Genomic DNA, 6,815 nt, shown 5'->3' on the forward strand with positions numbered 1-6,815 from the left:
AATAGGAATAATAAATGAGAGTATCCTTAGTTTTTTGACTGGTAATAAAGATAGTACATGTTTTAATTGCTGTTAATGGAACAATGGAGAAAAAATAAAAACAATCTTACCATGAACCTTTAAATTTGTTGCACCATAAACTATAAACATTTCATTCTTGAGTTCACCACAGAAATACAGCCCAGAGTCAGATAAATCCACTTGTTTGATCTCAAGAAATAGCACAGAGATGTTGGATGTCATGTTGAATTTGCCATTTTGAAATCCTTCATAGAAAGTCACACTGCTCTCAGGGCTGACCATAGATGAGATCCTGCTAGCGCTAGGTCTGTTGGTACTTCTGAACCAGAATAAGTGAACAGAATAACTGCTAAGGTTGGAGCACTGCAGCGTGACTTCTTCATCAGGCTGAACCTCCACAGAGTGAAACTCGAAGGCTAAGACAGAGATCCAACCTGGAACAAATAATGAGCATTAATGACATGTACGCAAGGTTCAGTCCTGCTGGATTACTGTATAGAAGTAAATGTGAGAAAGCGATAAATGTACTTACTGAAGGTGCAGAGTAAAACTGATTTCATGTTCATCTTTCAGACAAGCACTACCTCAGTGTCACTAACTGAACTGTGCTTCGGTAAAAGTGATCTGTACGTAAAGAGGCGGGCTGTGCTTTTATATGTACAGTCAGACTGACAGTGACGGTGCTTTTAGGAGCACGAGTGCAAACTGACACTGAGTAAGAAAACTGGGCATCGTTAAAATCCAGTTTGATACAATTTTTCATGTAAGTAAAGTTTTAGGGTAAAGGGCTAACTGCTTACAAGAGACGTGTCAGTAAATTTATACAGTATTAGATATTCTTTGTTGTTTTTTTGTCTAATATTTATCACAGTCATTATTCAGTCGGTTTTGTTACTGTTCACAAGTTTTGGTGCAGACTGCTCACTTCACATCTGTCTACAGACGTGAAGTTAAGTGTAACTTCAGTAAGTAAGCTCTTTAATCACTCGTTTGCTTTCTCTGTGTTTGACTGCTGGTTTATTCTTTATCTCACCTCCACTTTCCCAAACTGTAAAACTCAATGCTGACATCATTGTTCCAGTCCAATCATCTTTTTGCCCACCTTCTTCAAGTCAGTCAGTCAGCCTCCATTCTGTGTACTTGAAATCACACTCCTCATCTTTCATTCTTGCCTGCAACCTTCTTCGTAGGGACTCTCCAAGTCTTGCAGTGCTCCAGCCAACCCTCTATTCTACCTTTAACACCACACTCGGGAGGGTCCTGTCCTAATTCCAAACCCCACTTCGTTTTAGTTCTGCTATAATGAGCCACAGAGTTTTTCCAAATACCATCATTGAATTCCCTTTACCAATAAACGATGTTCAGTGTCTTCTAATGACCTGTCCTTTTTGAAATGCTGTGCACATCAGTTCCATTATTGAATTCCATCCGAGTGTCTGGAGGTTTTTCAGGGTGTGCACCAGGTGTAGGAAAAGATTGGATGTCATGTTGAATTTGCCATTTTGAAATCCTTCATAGAAAGTCACATTGCTCTCAGGGCTGATAATTGATGAGATCCAGCTAGCGTTGAATCTGTTGGTCATTCTGAACCAGGATAAGTAAACACAAAAATGCTAAGGTTGGAGCACTGCAGTGTGACTGCTTCACCAGGCTGAACCTCCACATAGTGAAACTCGAAGGCTAAGAAACAATGAGTATTAATAAACTTAATATTCAATAACAGTCCCTGTGACATGTCAGCCTGCATAATTATAAACAGTATTAGTCTTTATCTTTATCTGAATAGGACTCCCTAAAGTGTTATCAATTCCTGGAAGAAATTAGTTTAACATTTAAACCTTTTTTCTGCACATTCCAGCACATAAAATAAAACATTTCTTTGTGTTTACACTCAGTCTTTCAAATAGATGCAAGTAAAACACAGCAGAAAATAAATAAAGTCAAAGACTAGCGGTCCTGTTGCTCTACTTTCCACCTATAAAGCAGGAGTAGGGTAGGCGGAGGTTTACCCTGGTGCAGGTGTGCCGCAGCGGTCAGTGGAAGAATCCGCGAGTTTCTCTGTGAGTTTCCCATTACGTCATAGCGCACTCGGTGCTTGCTCGGAAATTATGGGGTCTTTTTCGCTGTAAAAAGAAGTTTTCTTCCCACGCACAACGGACACTAATGTTTTTGTCACTTTTTATGGAATCAAACTCAAAGTAAGGTCAGTACTTCCACGCTTTAAATGCTGCACGCTCACACTCTCTCCTGCACTGATATATTATCCATTGTTGATCTGCACACAGCTGTTGTCACGAACGTCGCACTCGCTTACGTCACTGTGATGAGACATTCTTGCAAAAATCTAATTACCGTTTTTATAATAGTAATAGTAATAGTAATTCCTTACTTTACTCGTTACTTGAAAAAAGTAATCGGATTACAGTTACTGCCCATCTCTGGTTATAATGTCCATAGTGGGAGGGTGGGAGTGAAGCAAGATCCAAGGTTGTCAGCTGAGAGACACTTTAATCTGTTATTAATGTCCCCATGTTTTTGATTACTGTTTTTGTTTATTCAACGTCTTTTTTTATTAAAATTAAAAGTTAAAAGAAGTTAGACTTTCTCTATGTATTCTTGTGTCTATTTTTCATTTAAAGAGTAAATATAGGAGGCATGTCAGGAATATTCAGAAACAGCCTTGAGAAGAGCACACAGAGAAACACTAGTGTAGTGCAGGGAGTGATTGCCTGAATGTCAGACATCAACATCAGTCTCTCCAGAGCCTGACAACTTCCTGCTGGAGTTTTCCATCTCAGACCCTCCTTCACCTTCTTTGAGGAGTAGGTCACACTGCCATTCATATTGTTTACCCCAAATTCTGACCCTAACAGACCTGAATAATGTGACAGCAGTTTGTCAGATCAGGGACTGTTTTTGTCCAGTTTTACTGAGCCTGTTTAATTTGATTTTAAGCTTTGTATTTTTAGGTGTCAGCACCATTTGTGGTCTTCTGCTGCTGTAGCCCAATGCAATGGGAATAACATGCTATGTGTAAGGTAACATGAAAGTAATATAATGAAGAATATAACAAATCACTTCAACAAAGAGTACAAACGTAACGTAATGCACTGTATTTAAAAATGTAACAAGTGTAATATGTTTCTTTTAAGTATTTTGTGTAATTACACCCCTAACATATACTGAAGTGAATCTGAATTGTTCGTGACCAATCAATCTGTTATGGGCTGTGAACACCAGGCAGAGAAGATGTCTCAATAGCAGGATTGAACAGTGAAGCATTTTCAGTCTCAAGTCTTTATAAACACAAGAGGAAATAACAAAGGAATCGAGGTGATAGTCAAGGTTAGGAGGGAGCGCCACTTAGTGAAAGTATAGTTTGGTTATTGGTCAGAAACGGATATTAAGATGTCTCTGAATGTGACTTGGGCAGTGAGAGGGGATTTTCTGCCTTACTTGGTGCCAATGGCAAGTGTGATGTGGAGGGAGGCAGGTGGTTTAAGGTAGGAAAGGAGCGCCAAGAGGTCAGGCAAAAGTGTGCAGAGTGTAAGTGGAAGCTCAAAGCAAGGACATAAACATCTTAGAACTTGGAAACTGGAGGTTTACAAGAAGTCAATTTACCATGCAGAGTGAGCTAACTATCTTGCAAAGACTGAGTACCCACGTCATTCAAGTACATTGTGTGTGTGTTTGGATGAAAGTTTTTGGGGGTTTTTTTACAAACTGAGACCAAATCACAGTAGGACTAGCCTGTCACTGTCACTGCTTCCATTGCTGCCACTGCTACTGGACTCTCATTGCACTACTAATAGAGTAATGCAACACAGATATGCTGTATAAGGTAAATGAACCACAGGCATCAACTAGAATTATGTGAAAAGTGTAGCAATGACACTGAAGAACTGCCTCACTGTGAACGTATCATCCATAAATAGAGTATAATCTGCTGTATAATCAGGGAACACTGGTGACACCAGTAATGTGTACTGATGCGTGTTGTGTGGCGTACAGTCATAGACAGTGCAAATGCCACAAACATGTTGTTAACCTGCACAGGTGATTGAAGCTGTTTCCGATAAAGTGTGAGGTTTTCAAAATTCATTATAGTTGGAAATTTTGTGTTCAAATGATGTAGAACGAAATTTTTTCCACCAAAATTATGAAATGAGCAAATTTTTATGCTCAGAAAACAATTTTCATGTCACAGTTGGTGACCATATAGAAATACGGCTGCTTTCCCCCTCTATTTTGTTGAATTAAAATTGCGTATACATGCTGAATGTTGTTCTTGTATTACCATTTATATTTCTCTACTTGACTCACTGATATTTAAACTGGTAAGATCCATTTGTAAAGCATTTTTTCCAACACTTTTAAATACAAGCAGCATTTTGTTGTAAACCATCATATGTGTAAATATATCCTTTGTGCTATGTGACTACCTGATTAGATATTTCTGTTAACTAGCAGTTCAACAGGCCTACTAACAAAGTATGCTAACAATAAAGACATTACAGAATATCTATTTATAAACTCCATTTTAATACTAGAATATTAAAATACAGTTTAACTACTCCTTGTATAATTCCTACAGTGGTTTCAACCTTTATGTTCAATGACACTGCATGACCATAACCACAGTCATTTTAAGACAGTCATGGCGCTCAGAAGATTATGACCTAAAAAAACAAATGTTTGCAAGACAGCCCTGTGATATTTTCAGTGGTATTCAGACCACAGCGTTTTGTCTCTTCCTGTTCAACATATTTTAAACACCTTTATGCCCCTCTCACTATTAAACTAAAGCAGAGCCTCACTAACTCTCAATACAAAAAATAGTCTTCATTATTTATCAGTCTTCACTAACTCCTCCTCCATTACCTACCTACCAATCACAATGGTTTGCTCTCAGATAAAGTCAAAGCAGCTGCGTTGGGAGACGGAAAGATAGCTAGAAAGTGAGAAGGTATTAGCAGTTACTGCACATTTTTGTATTAATCTTTATTAGAAAAAGTGTTTTTTTGTTAAAGGTGGTTGTAAAGATTTACATACACCAACTGTACAGAACTCCACAAGCAGATAAATATGATAGCTTTCACTTTGTGCTGGTGTTCCTGTTATTTTGTGAGTCTATCTCGTAGCAGCGTACAAAACATTTGGCTCCAGCTCCCTCTGTGGTGCAGGCCTTCTCATTTTTGTTCTGGTATGGAAACTCAGTGCTGCATAGTTCATGGCATCAGACTCTGCATTCTGTAATGGAAAATGTTTAAAGTCACTCATCTCAAAGCATTAAATGTTAACCTGTTGACATCCACCAGGTCACAGGCAGTAAGCTAACAGTTTAAATAACTGAATCAGACAATATATCAGTAAATCAACTGGAATCCAAGGTTAAAATAGATTACCTCACTGTGTTGCAAATTCTGCATCTCGTCATGAGCTAAATGACAGAAACAGTACATCTATCAGTTCTTTACTCAAAAACTTTGCAATTTCAGTTTAAATTCAAACACATAAATACCTGTATGAAGTTTCCTGATGCTAACAACCAGACCAATGATGACCAGTAAAAGGAAAACAGTTAAACTGCCGAGGATCACAGTTGATAGATTGGTTAACCCATCTTCTAAAAGAACGTCAACTGAAAAAAAGAAATAGTACATATAGGATATTCTGCCTTTGTGACAATTACTCAAAAATCAAAGCAAAAGAAAAATCTTACCTTGAACCTTCAAATATGTTGCAGTATAAACCTTTGGCCTTCCCATGTTCAACTCTCCACAGAAATATAACCCAGAGTCAGATGAATCCACTTGTTTAATTTTGAGAAATAGCACAGAGGTGTTGGATGTCATCTTAAATTTAGTATCTTGAAATCCATCACAGAAGGTAGCACGACTATTAGCAGTGGGCATAAAAGAGATACAACTGGCATTGAGTCTGTCGGCCAGTCTGAACCAGAATATGTGGGTTGCAAAACTGCTAAAGTTGGAGCACTGCAGTGTGATTTCTTGTCCAGGCTCAACCGCCACAGTGTAAAACTGTGCGAGTGAAACAGATATCCAGCCTGAAACAATCAACAAGTATTCATAAAAGACAATTTTCCAAAGAACGAAACAACACCTAAAATTTATGTTGTCAATAAACTTTTGTAAACGTAATTTAATGGCAACAACAAATTGCAACTAACTACTGATAAAAAAATAGATAGGTGTACTTACTGAGAGTATAGAGTAGAAATGATAGCAAGTTGAAGTTCACCATTGTGCACACGGCCACTGCAGTGGCACTAACTGAATGGTGCTCCTGCAAAAGTGATCTCTAGACAAAGAGGTGGGCTGTTCTTATATATTTAAACTGACTGCACTGACTGCAGACCAACTGCACGGGTGCTTGTAGAAAAGCGCAGCAACTAAAATCAGGATATCATCGCTTGTTTGTTAGGTTTGTTTGTTAGACAGTCTCAGTAATGCTTTTGTAAACCTTTCCTGACACTGGCACATTAACTTTGTCTTTGATTTTTATAACTGCAGGACATGATAATAGTCTATGTGATTAAGCTTTGACTAAACCAGCATCTCTCTATCTAGCTAGCTGGATAGCTCCTGCAGTTAAAAGTTTATATTCAGGTTAGTATTTTAGAAACAGTCATGCAATAAGAAAGCCAGTTGCTTCATAAATTGCAGGCTGGCGTACATGCACACAAATAACACAAGCAAATTAACAACCTCTATAAAAGTGATAATTAATTGATAGCAATGGAATGATACCAGTATAAGTTCAACCTTGAGGGT

At 38.1% G+C, this 6,815-nt stretch overlaps 1 long non-coding RNA gene across 1 annotated transcript; it reads right to left on the bottom strand.

Annotated features, from left to right (window-relative positions):
• Positions 1–5,548: 5,548 nt before the first annotated feature.
• LOC309703453 lies at positions 5,549–6,324 on the bottom strand. The gene is made up of 3 exons (XR_014275906.1): positions 6,243–6,324; positions 5,744–6,088; positions 5,549–5,662 (listed from the first exon to the last, which is right to left on the bottom strand). It is a non-coding gene; the product is annotated as an uncharacterized lncRNA (long non-coding RNA).
• Between the last annotated feature and the right edge of the window lie 491 nt (positions 6,325–6,815).

Source organism: Aulonocara stuartgranti (assembly GCF_965226115.1).
Source record: "Aulonocara stuartgranti genome assembly, chromosome: 3".
NCBI lineage: Eukaryota > Metazoa > Chordata > Actinopteri > Cichliformes > Cichlidae > Aulonocara > Aulonocara stuartgranti.